The sequence below is a fragment of the Condylostylus longicornis genome, unplaced genomic scaffold (genome assembly GCF_029603195.1).
Source record: "Condylostylus longicornis isolate FDR11 unplaced genomic scaffold, ASM2960319v2 ptg000090l, whole genome shotgun sequence".
Classification (NCBI taxonomy): Eukaryota; Metazoa; Arthropoda; class Insecta; order Diptera; family Dolichopodidae; genus Condylostylus; species Condylostylus longicornis.
The window spans coordinates 156,277-170,343 of NW_026578058.1; the positions used below are offsets into that span (position 1 = coordinate 156,277).

General features: G+C 32.3%; 1 protein-coding gene across 3 annotated transcripts in view; it reads left to right on the plus strand.

The window, feature by feature from the left end:
- LOC129613711 (serine/threonine-protein phosphatase 6 regulatory ankyrin repeat subunit B) overlaps positions 1-14,067 on the plus strand; it is a 107,726-nt gene that overhangs the window by 26,503 nt on the left and 67,156 nt on the right. The window lies entirely within an intron of this gene.

The window sequence follows — 14,067 nt, forward strand, 5'->3', positions numbered from 1 at the left end:
TAGTTAATGTTCCAGTTTTTAGAACAACAAATTACCGAAATTTTTTTGATATAACTTCCGTCCGCTTGTTTAACAGACTTCCACAACCAATCCGTGCTATTAGAAATTTAAATAAGTTTGTCAGAAGTATAAAAGAATTGCTTTTATGTTTAGAGCATAGTGAAGTAGATAATTTGTTAAGTAGTCTAATTTAATATTTTTATTTTTTTTTATTGGGTATTAAATTTTATATCTTAAATTAAAATCTACATTTTTGGTAAATTATAAATTAAGTATGTATAAGTATATAATTTAAGTAAATGGTAGAATTGTAATTTTTTATTATATTGTACTGTTAACTAGTATTTTTGCAGATTGAAATTAATAATTGTAATAATTTAATATTTTTCTATAGAGTATTTGTATTATTATGCAAATGTTGATTTAAATAATAATTTTTAACAACATAATCAGGCTTTTACACTATTTTTCTTTAAATAATAATGCCGTTTTCTCATTCTCTTAGTTTAAGTAAAATTTTTGTAATAATTCAGAGAATAAAGTATAATAAATAAATAAATAAAAATAAATTTAATATTTTAAGTCCCACATTCCTTACATTATACAGTTTTATAAAAATTTCTTATCTATCATAAAATAAAAAAAGATTCGTTTACGAAAATCACAATAAAATTTTAATACTTTAGCTACTCGTATAGCTATACTTTACAGCTTTTTAAAAGGATTTTTAAAAAATAAAATGGTTAACATATTTCTTATATGCTAAACCAAATTTTATATGAACATTTTTTTACACCCCAAAAATTTTACTCCCGAATTGAGGTAGAAGCTCAATTTACATATATATATCCATATATGTGTATACAATTTTTACCCACCGATCCGCCACTTTCCATGTATCCACCGATATCCACCGCTATCCACAATTTTGATCCACCGATCCACCATTTTCCACACATCCACCTATATCCTCCGATATCCTCAATTTTCATTCGCCGAATCTTACATTATCCATTGATCCACCGAAATCCAGCCGTATCCACCATTTTTATCCACCGGTACACCATTTTCCGTGTATCCACCCATATCCACCGATATCCACAGTTTTGATCCGCCAAATCCACTATTTTCATATATCCAGAATCCCCCAATCCTTACCATTTGTGTACAGTTACAAGTCACACTTATTCTTGGTGTTTTTTGTAATGGCTTGACAGGTTCGAGTAGATGCCATACAAGTTCAAAAGCGAATTTCAAATATTGCGAAAAATAATAAAGTTAGATAGATGAGACTTGGCAGTCATGTGTTCAATTATAGGTCAGACATATCCTTGAAGTTTTTGTGGATTAATCTGACAGGTTAGAATGACTGTAGTACAACCATGAAAGCCAAATCTAAATATCTTAAAAATAAGTCTTTATACTCAGATTCTCCAAGTGCAGAGTATAATACAGCCGGTTTAGACCGTGTAAAACGTTTTACTCGTTTTTTTAATTTCATTTGTTTATATTTTATTTCGTCTTCCTTTCCCTTTCTTCTTTAAGAATAAATAGTATAACCACAGTTGGTTAATTGTTATACATGTTTCATTTTAGCTCAGTAGGGGAAAACACGAAATACTTACGTAGTTTCTTTTCTGCCGCAATATTTTACACTGTATTGGAAGTTGTATTTTAAACTGGATTTAGTATGTATAATTAGGAATTCGTATGAAATGTATGAAACTATGAAAGATAGAGGAAAATGTGATATGGGTTAACTTCCAGATCTCATAGTACCATATGGTAAAAAAAAAATAAAAATTTTCGAGAAATTTCGAGTTGTAAAAACATTTAAAATAACACAAAAATTGTGACTTTATCTAAAAATATGGGTCAAATCAAATTAAAACACCCTCTGTTTTTTATTTTTATACGCGTAAAAGCGTGTGTTAGAAAGTGATACTAAATTTGCTTTACCGTTTATATTGAGCTAAGTTCACCAAAGTTTAACAAATGATTTATTATAGTAAATGCCAGAACCCTATTAAATTCGATACGATCCAATTTGATCTGGTTCGGGTACCTACCATACAACTTCCAAATTGTTTTAGCTATATCTCAGAAATTATAAAAGTTATGGTATTGAAATTTCGCACAACTAAATATCGTTGAAATTGTTTTGCTCCTTCTGGTAGCTTCCATACAACTTCAAAAGTTATTTGGCATTATTTCAGAAATTTTTGGAATTATTAGGTAGAAATATTAAGGCTGTTATGTATAATAAAAGTCATTGGAATTTTTTTCTCCTTTGTGGTAGCTGCCGTAAAACTGCGATAATGTTTTGGTAATACGGCAGCTTACAGTCATAATCTGTCTCATAGTCAGGCATGTTTATTCGCACATAGGTTAACAAATTCGTACGGGTATCACATATTTGATACGGTCAACGCTTTTTTTCTCGTTTTTACTTAAATTTACATTTATCGCTTTAGATAGCGGTTCAAAAAACTGCGAAAAAAACAAGAGAAATTATAGTTTCATATCTACTCAAAATTTTTATAATTAATAAAAATTTCGACTTGATACTTTACTCAGAAAACTGCAGATCTCATTTCAATGCGAAAATTATTAGGTTTTAATAAATTTTCTTCATAGCAAATTTGAATCTTATTTTGCTTAACATACATTCGCAAATTCATTGAATACATTCAGAACAAAAGAGAGACCCAGATCAAAGCTAATAGAAATACAGGCTTGCGCCATAAGAGAGACTGACATTTCACAGATCGATCAGTCGTTAGGAAAAGTTAAAATACTACACTACAGGCAAAAAAAAAACGGTTTTTTTGTTTGAAATATTGATACATGATATAAAATATATACATATAATGTAAAATAGTACTTGCCTTAACGAGAGTAACATCTCATATTTGTTGATTTATAAACAAGCAATATGGTCTAGAAGCTTGTGTGATAGACTTTCAAAAGGCTTCTAACAATATTTGAATAGATGAATTAATTGATAAACTAATAGAATATGCATTTCCGATACCATTATCTGTATAATTGTTTATATTATATCCAATTATAAGTTTGTAGTAGCTAATCCTTTGAAATTATGCAAACAATTTTTTGGAATTGAAAAATGATTCAAACAGAGCACTGTAAACTTTCCTATTCTATTTTCGATAAGAATAATTTTAATAAATGCGAAACTATACCTTTTCGTTACATAACTGATAAAGTTATATTAATATCAAGAAAACCTGGAAGAATAAAAAAAAGGTGGTGGTAATAATGTATTCGAAAATAAAAAGGTAGTTAAGTATTTCGGTTTTCACTAACATAGAAATCTTAAATCAAACAAGGAACTTATGGTGTCAAGGTGATTATTTTATTACAACAATGTTAGTATCAGAGTAAAAACAAATTCTTAACTTCCTTTAATCAGATCAGTAATAGCGTATGCTATAGTATTTTGTTATAAAGTGAGCATAAATCACATGGAAAAACTTAAATTGTTTGAAAGAAATTGTATTAGAATTTATATTGCGGTAGATGTTCAATTCTAATACATACATATATTTCAATAAAATTATTGATTTGCTCATTTTAATCTATTTTACATTCTTAGCTAAAACATTTTACAATAATATGTGCATATCAATTTACATATTTTGACTTACAGAAAACTGAAATCTATATTAAATTCAAAAAAAAAAAAAAACAATGGTTGTAGAAAAATAAAGTTGGGTCAAACCAATGGTTTGTATTGTAGCACTTTTCCCTTCAACAAGTGAAAATTTTGCTTTTAAATACAATCTATGTAGTCTATGTACCTATCACACTATTAAAATTATTTTCATTCATATACAAAACTATTTCTAGGATTGCATATATTTAGGATGAATGATTTATGCAGTCTTTGAAATAAAGCAAAAATTCATATAAAGTGGGGTTAACATAATGCTCGATTTTAAGGTTTAATTGTGTGAGTTAAGAAAAATAATTATATTTTTTAATTTCATGGAATTTACCGTTAACTTTTTGCGTTTATAGAAATTTGAAAAAGCTTGCGGTTTCGGAAATATATGGTGTCAAAAATTCAAATTTTACAAATTTCAAGAGGCGATAGCTTGAGAGGGGGTGGAGATAGAAAAAAATTTTCTTCTAGCGAAATGAACTATTTGTTAATGTCTAAAAGCTAATGTCTAAATTTCAAGCTTCTACAGGCTGGGGTTTAGAAAAAAAACGACATCAAAAATTTGGAAAAAAAGGACTTTAGATAACGGTAAATTTTAACGGCCATTTTGTTTTTCTAAAGTTCAAATATAGTATGCCGCGCTAGGGGAAGCAAGCCGCTGCCTTTCTGCGTTTGCAAAATTTCAAAAATGCTTATGATTTCATTGCAACCAATAGTTAAAAAAAGGCCATTTTTAAGGTTTTGGGGGGGTATAACTTCTAGAGAGGAGGAGATAGGTAAAAATTTTGTTCTACAGAAATAAGTTTCTAGTAAAGATCTATGTACATGTAAAATTTCAGCTTTCTATCTTCAAGGGTGTAGAAGTTTTGTAAATAGATACACGGACAGACGGACGGACGGACAGAGTGAAACTAATAAGCACTTTTTTCCAAAAAATTTTTGGAAAAGTGCTAAAAACAATACAAAATACTCGGAATCAATCATTAGAAAGCTTTAAAAAAAGTATATATGTATGCAAGCTTATGTATTTTCTGTTATGTTATGTTAAGTATGAGGACTGCCGGGTGTCTCCTGGGCAACTTACTCAAAACTCCAGAAGCGTCTGACTTAGAATAGGCGACTCCCAGGTCTGCGTCTGATCCCTGAGGGACGGCAGTTTTTAAATCCTGACATTAGTTATAAAATGCAGAATTTAATCATTTGTGCAATGGATAAAACAAAAGGATTTAGTACCCCAGGTGGCAATTTAACTACGTTGGAGAATCCACCCTCTTCGGAGGTCGGCTCTACGGATTCTGTGGAGAGCCATTTATTGCATTTGATTGATCCGTTCAGGAGAAACGCGAAAACCCGGCATTCATCACCTCCATCTGATGTGTGGACTTTAGAAAAGAATAAAAAAATATAGAAGGTGGACTACCAAACACTCAAGCTTCACAGACCAATAGGGATATAAACATGAGTACCGCTCAAGCATAAAAAAGTGATGATCACAATGCTGACATACATAAAAGGATTAGCCAACTAGAACAGCTCTGTGTGGTTTTGAAAGACGAGGTTCTTTAACTGAGGGCTGAAAATGAGAAGCTAAAGAAAGAGAAACATGTGCAAATTACAAACAATGAGCCTAATGAGAGTAGTCATAAAGAAAAAGACGCTGCACCACAAGCAAAGCAGATGAGGTCAATCTTGGACGCAGACTCAACAGATGAGGAAGAACTCGCCAGAGAAACAGATTGGATCCTAAAGCAAAAGAGGTCCAGTAAAAAAAGAAAAGTGGAATCATCTCCGGAAGTGGTTCAGGTGACGATCAACGCTGAGAAAGCGGATGTTCCGGATTCTAAAAGTCGAGGCGATCTCACGAAAAACTCTAGGCCGCCTCCAATAGTCATAAGTAATGTGGTTGACTATAATCAAATAGAGTCAACATTGAAAAATAAGGACATCAATAAGGTTAAAATGAAGAATAACAATCAATTTAAGCTTATTGTAAATTCCGAAATGAACTACAGGAATCTTACTAGGGCCATGAATGGATCGGGACTAGAATGGCACACCTATGAAAACAAGCAGGCCAGACCAATAAAAGTCATGGTAAGAAATCTTCACCCCAGTTGTAAACCGGAAGATATAAAAGAAGACCTAAGCTCTGGGGCTTACAAGATCTTAATAAAATTAAAAAAATCTGATGTGGTCAGCACATAACCGACCACATTGTATATTGTCTAGTTAAGTAAAAGTGTTACGGAATATTATAAAAATGTCTTTTAAATACTTCTTTCCAATTTTTAGGACAGTAGTAAGCTTATAGTTAAAATACCTAGAAAAATGTAAATTTGGCTCTTAGTAGAGTTTCGCTTTGTGCTACCCGAATTCCCAGAAATGCTCGCCAGTTAACCAGAACTCAAATATTAAATTTCATGAAATTCCATCAATTCGTTCCGTAGCTATGGTGAAAAATGTAAAATCGGCACGCAAATCAGTTTTTGAGCCCTGATCTTTCCAAAAGATTTATATGTTCATTGTTTTAATACGAGGAATTCAAATATTAAATTTCAATGAAATCGGTCAATTATTTCCCTTTATATACCCAGAAACAGAAATATAACGCAAATATATAATATATACAGAAATATAACGGAAAAATGTATATACCAAGAAACAGAAATATACCGCAAATATATATATACAGAAATATAACGCAAAAATGTATATTTAGCCCATAGTAAACGTCCAGTTGCTGATGCCTGATTTCTTCCAAAAGTTAGGAATTTTTGGAGACGGTCGAGAAAAGTTCATATTTCAAGTAAATCAGTTCAATACTTTCTTCAAAATGTTCAAAAATGTAAACCAGGCCCGCTAAAAAGTGCAGTTCCCGAGGCCTGATATATCTCAAAAGATATCAAACGGATGATCAATCCGTGCCATGGTGGAAATAAACTTACATATAAAATTTCATCAAAATCGGTTCAGTAGAACTTGAGATACACGCGTGCACACACAAACCGACAGACCGGCAGGTTGCTAAAAATAGTTTATTTACACTTCCCTACTATGGAGAAGTACTTTTCTCCCGAAACCTCACATAACCTACCTATTGTTTACACAATACGGTCGGTAAAAATAAAAGAAAATGAGAAAAACATTATGGTGCCTCTACCGCTGTTTATGTTAACGTTCTCAAATGAAGAGGAGATGAAAAAAATTTATGAAATCGATCACATAAACAGGATGAAAGTTAGGATAGAGGCACTTAGAAAGGATAGGACCATTCCGCAGTATAAAAGGTGTCAAAGGTATACACAAAAATTTTGCCAGATAGAACCGAATTGTGTTAAATGGCACTTAACGTCAGATTTTAGTAAGCCGAAGAGTACTGCAGCAAAGTGTTCCAATTGCTTAAGGACCCACCCAGCAAACTATAAGGAATGCCGTGTAGCTAAGGAACTGCAAAAACGTAGAATAAGAACAGCAACAACAACTTGAAGAATTCTGAACGGCCACCGAGGCAATTCACCTCGAGAATAGTCTCAAAAGATGTAACATACAAGGACGTTCTCCAGACGAAAACTGATGACGGTGGCACGAGCAATAAAGCAAGGACCAGTGACGTGAATGTTTTGTATAAAGTGCTAAATATGATGCAGAACATGCTAGATGTGATGGACAAAATCTCTCAAAGATTGAGCATTTTAGAGAGCGTAGAGAAAAAATCGAAAACCAAAAGACCTGGTAAATGATGGCACGATGTAATTTTAAAATAGCAACATGGAATTGCAATGGTATTGCAAATAAAAAGGACATGTAGCTCAGTTGGTAGAGTGTCCGCTTAGAAAGCGGTAGGTCACTGGTTCGAGTCCAGTTCGAGGAGAAAAATTTTTTTAATGAATTTTTCTGCCTTTAACTCGTTCCTTTGATTACGTCATCCATCTGTTCTGCAGTTGCATGAAGAAATTTCCATTAAGATTAATGACATGCCTGAAGTTTTTCTACAAACACAGAATATAGACGTGTGCGTCATAACTGCAACACATATGACCTTAAGAAGCAGGATTCGGTTTCCGGGTTATAGAATTTACAACTCGAACCAACCTGGAAATATGGCGAAGGGCGGAACGGCGATAATAATAAAAGAAAATGTGGTGCATTGCGATCTGCACCAGATGCAAACCGAGGGAATGCAAATGACAGCGGTTCAGATCACTTCGACTAAGCAGAGATTAGGAGTGGCTGCATTATATTATCACCCCAAATTTAAAATTACGGCAGAAAGGTTTAAAAACGTTCTGACAGACCTAGGCGATAGATTAATATTGGGAGGTGACTTTAACACCAAGCACACTGATTGGGGTTCAAGACATACTTCAACTACAGGAAGGGAACTTAACACAGCAATTGGCGGCACGGAGTGCCTTTTTCACTCTAGTGCGAAGCCAAGGTATTGACCAACCGATGTTAATAAGTGTCCAGATTTAATAGATTTCTTCATAACAAAATGGATTGCGAAAAATTTCATCGAGGTACATGATAACTATGATCTTAACTCCGATCATTCGGTGTTTATTCTTGAACTTAAGGAAAATATAGTTATGAAAAGAGCGAAACCTGCGCTGACAAATGAAACTACAGATTGGTCTAGATTTCGATTAGAGATTGAACGACAAATAGATCTAAGAAAAAGAATTAGAACGACCCAGCATGAGGAGGCCGAAAACTTTACTAAAATTATTCAAAACGCGGCTTAGAGTAGTTCCAAAATTAATGTTATTAGAAGGGGGGGGGGCATTAACTACCCCCCACATATACTAGAAAAAGTACGACGAAGCAGGCGGGCGAGAAAGAGGTGGCAGCAAAAGCGTGATCCTACTGATAAAACCAGATATAATGGTGAATCCCAGCAACTAAGACGCTGTATTAGAAAATACAAAGACGATTCGGTTGCTAATTATGTTCAAAATTTGACTGCGTAAAACCAATTACCCACTGTGGAGGGCAACAAAGAAAATTAAGCAACCTATCAAACATCTCGCTTCTATTAAAAACAAAGATGGAACGTGGGCAAAAACTGACAAGGATAATGCGTTTGCGGATCATTTGGCACGCCTAACAAAACCGTGTATAAAGTTCAATTACGTGCTTGAAATTTGCAAAGTTGCAAAGATAGTCATGCTGCACAAACGTGGCAAACCTAAAAACAGGGCGACTTCTTATAGAAAAATCACATTGTTGCCTATGATTTCAAAACTGCTAGAGAAACTTTTATTGAGAAGACTTCAGCCTATAATTGAAAGTAAAAGGTTAATCCCGAATCATCAATTTGGTTCTCGCCGGAACCTCAACCATAGATCAGATTAATAGAATAACTGGCCTAATAGAAAATTCACTGGAAGAAAAAGCAATATGTTCTATCATATTTTTGGACGTGGCCCAGGCCTTCGATAAGGTTTGGCATTTGTGGATTAATAAAAAATTTTGGCGATTACTACCAACACAGTATGTTGACCTAGAGGAGTAGGAAGAGGAGTACTCTTCGCTTAGGGATATCAGGTCGGGGGTACGACAGGGGAGTATATTGGGCCCGATATTATACTTGCTATACACGTATGATATTCCTGAATCGGAAGGAGTGACAACAGCTACATTTGCAGATGGTACAGCAGTTATCGCAATAGGACGAAATGAAAATGAATCTACACAAAAATTGCAAAGGGCCAGTGATGAGATCTTAAAATGGACTAGAAAGGGGATTATAAAACTTAACGAGATGAGATCAGTTCACGTAAATTTCACTAATAAGAAAATTGGCAATTCATTTTCGGTTCGAATAAATGGCGTTTTGATTTCGTCCGCAAACACGGCAAAGTATTTGGGAATGACGCTGGACGCGAAGCTCAGATGGAAGGAGCACATAAAGAAAAAGAGATCTCAAGTAGAGGAGGAATACAGAAAAGTTTGAATGGCTTTTGGGGAGGTGTTCTAACTTGATAATATATAACAAAGTTTTGATATATAATCAAATATTTAAGCCTGTCTGGGCTTACGGTATTCAGTTATGGGGCTGCGCTGCGCAGACTCATATCCAATCTATACAAAAATTTCAAAATAGAGTATTACGGGACATTTTAGACGCCCCTTGGTATGTCCGTAATGCCGATATATAAAATGCGTTTATCCAATCATGTCAACATCGAGGCGGCTTGATTGGTTGACAATCAAAACTTTGTTAGGAGACTTAAATGTAAGTTATGTCAGTAAACTCAAATAAAATTAATTTGAAAGACGACACCTCATTTCCGTCGCCTTTCTTTTATAAAATTTAACAAAATTTTCCATTAACTTAAAATAATAAAAAAAAATTCTTTCCCATAAATTTCATAATTCTTATTTTCATATTTTTGCATAATATCAAAAAAAAAACTCACAATCAACAGTAATTACTTTCACATAAAAAAATTGTTTTCAAATAAAAGTTAAAATATCAAATTACATACAAAAATAAAATTAACACACTTAAAGTAATTATTGCTGACTAAATAGTTTTATGCTTCCAAGTACCTTAAGTTAATAAATTCATTTTATATCAATAATTATTATTAAGTTTGCTTTCAAAAATTCTGTTGTTGGTAATTCTGTTGTCTAAAGATAAACAGTTTAGTGATCGAATCGTATAAATATAAATTTATGAACTCAATTTAAACTAAAGTTTAAATCAAAATAAAAAATTTTTATGTAATAATAAATTTGTAATACAAGTTAAAATTAAACCAAAAACAATTCATAATTTATATAAAAGTGTAACAGTTATTCACTTAAAAGAACATTTCAAAAAAAAAATATACATAAATATATATTTTCAATAAAGCCAATAAAATTGCCATAAACATTAACATAAATTAATAGTACAAACAATTAATGCCAAAAGAAAAACAAAAATCTAGAAGTGAAAGACCATTAATTTATGAGATACCAGAAAAAATGGCATTAAATAATAACAATAATGTTAATAATAATAATAGTGTTAACAACAACAGGGCAGAATTTACTTTAACTGCCAGTGACTTGCTAAAGGATGTCCAACGCATCCATGAGTTCAAAGGAAATGATGATTACGCCCTATCATCGTTCATAAGGGAGTTAGATACAGTACTACCCCTGTTCGACAACAGTCCTGATTTGAAGCAGTATGCCTTTAAAAGGATTATCATCAATAAAATACAAGGACCAGCACTGGACGTTATACGAACGCTGGGACCAAATTCAACTTGGGAAAACATCAAAGGAATCTTAACCAACAACTTCGGAGTCTAGCAAACATATCACCAACTTTATCAGGAAGCCTTAATTAAAAATTATTTTATCAATAAATTAAAAATTATTTTATCAAAATTAAACGAAAAATTCGAATTTGATAGTAGAAAACCTGAAGAATTTAATCCAAAAATAAATGAATCTTTAATCTTAAACACCTTTTTGAATAATATTGAAACAAATTTAGCTTCAGTAATTATAAATAAAAATGTAGAGAATCTTAGGGAAGCTTATAATACCTAGTAAATTTAAATCTTATTCGAGATAAAAAGAGTAATAACATTAATAAATATGATAATCACTTTAATAACCGAAATAAATTTAATCATTTTACAAAATATGATAGCAATAAAAATTCGAAAAACAAATTTAGTAATTTTAATTTTCAAAACAATAACCAATATCAAAATTACCCAAGCAATTCTGGACAGTCTAGACTAAACCATAATAACTATAATAGCAATTATAATAATTATAATAATTCCGGATAGACCAGACTAAATAATCATAATTACAGAACAAGTTGTAATAGACCAGAACCTATGGAAGTTGATCATATTGAAGGTGAGATAAATTTTCTTACAGGTCGCCAAAAACGAATCTACCTCTACTATCGGTATTAACAGTTGAAAACGAGAAAATCAGATGTTTAATAGATACTGGTTCTTCAACTACTCTCTTAGATTATAATAAACTTCCTAGATATAAGAGGTGTAATATTAAGAAACCTATTTCTTTTAACACGATAAATAGAACTATATACGTAAATCAAGAAATAAAAACAAGTCTGCCTCTAGAATTTAATGAAGACGCAGAAATGATTTGGAAGTTAATTAAATTTGATAATAAGGATTTTGATGGTATAATAGGTCAGAAACTTCTTAGGCCTCTGAAAGCCATAATCAACATGGAAGATGACGTTTTACAAATAAATTAAATTTTTAAATAGTTGTCCATATAATGAAAATGAAATTCACCAATTAGATTATAGTAGTATAAACAGTAACGACTTTGAAATATTGACTAAATCTCTAAACTATGCAGAAAAACCTCATTTAAATAAATTATTAAATAATTATAGGGATCTGTTCTTTAAAGAGGGGGATCATTTAACTAGCACCACAGAAATTCAACACCAAATTATAACCACTATTGACAGACCGATATATTCTAAAATATATAGGTACCCTCAGATTCACGAACAGGAAATATCGAAACAAATATCCGACATGCTCAAACAAGGAATAATAAAAGAGAGCAATTCACGTTACAACAGTCCTTTATGGATTGTACCGAAAAAGACGGACAATTCAGGACAGAAAAAATGGAGAATTGTGATCGACTACCGTAAACTGAACGAAGTGACGATTGACGACAAATTCCATATTCCCAACATCGAGACTATACTAGACAAACTTGGAAGAGCGCAATACTTTACTACCCTGGACCTTGCCAAAGGTTTCCATCAAATTTTAGTAAAGGAGGAAGATAGAAGGAAAACAGCCTTTTCTACTCCTCGGGGGCACTATGAGTATATAAGGATGCCCTTTGGCCTGAAAAATGCACCAGCAACTTTTCAGCGCCTAATGAACCATATTCTTCGATATTTTATATATAAAATATGTGTCGTCTATCTCGACGATATTTTAATTTTCAGTACGACTCTAGCAGAGCATATTAACAGTATAAAATTAATTTTCAATAAATTACGGGAATTTAATCTGAAGATTCAATTCGATAAATGTAATTTCTTCTCTAAGGAAACCGAATATTTGGGCCATACTCTAACACCCGAGGGAGTTAGATCAAATCCAAAGAAAATTGAGGATTACCGTAAATTGAAATTACCGGAGACTCAAAAACAAATTAAATCGTTTTTAGGTATGTCTGGCTACTACCGAAAATTTATTCGTGACTATGCTAAGGTAGCCCAGCCTATGACTCAACACCTAAAGAAAAATGTGAAAGTCAACACTAATGATTCGAACTACATAAATGTCTTCGAAAAATTAAATAAATTAATAACTGAAACACCTATACTTAAGTACCCCGACTTCAATAAAAAATTTAAACTTATAACAGATGCCAGCCAAAATGCTATTGGTGCTGTTCTCCAACAGGATATCCACCCAGTGTGTTTCGCTAGTAGGACCCTCAATGAACATGAGAGGAAATACTCAGCAACTGAAAAAGAACTATTAGTAATTGTGTGGTTGACTAATTACTTTAGACCTTACCTTTGCGGTGTTATATTTGACTTATTAACTGACCATCAACCATTAAAGTGGTTACACTCTAAAACACAAGGTAAAGACGTCAATCCAAGACTGTATCGTTGGCTACTCAAACTAGGAGAATATAACATTAATATCGAGTATATAAAGGGTAAAGAAAATAAGGTGGCTGATTTTCTCAGCAGAATAAACAACGAAACTCATGAAATTAATGCGATCGAGACGATCGACCCAGAAAGGGGGGGTGACGATGACACAAATTCATTACATAACAACTTTGACCAAAATGAGACAATACACTCTCAGGAAGAAGACCTTAACGACCACATAGCAATACTAGAGACAGTTGTAAACAGATTCAAAACACAAATTATTTTAAGAAATGAAAAAATTAGGGAAACAGAAACAGTACATAACAATAGGAAAATTTATATAAACTCACAAGACTTAGAAAATAATTTATCTGACATTTTAAGAAGATACATAAAACCAGGTAAAGTAGGAATTTATGCGGATCTACCTGACTATCAATATAATATTTTGCAACAAAAAATAAAAGATCTATTTAGGGACATTGGTACAATTAGGTTCGTAAAATGTTCATTCCATGCAAAGGATATGAAGACAGAAGAAGAGGCTTATAAACAAATAAATAAATACCATAGATTAGAAACTGGACATACAGGAATTTTAGAAAATTACGAGGGTTTAAAACGTCATATATATTTCCCAAATCTTAAATTTCTTATCAAAAGTATATCAATAACTGCGACATATGTAGTAGAGTAAAGTACGATAGAAACCCAATAAAAGATAAATTTAAATTCACCAAAACTCCAA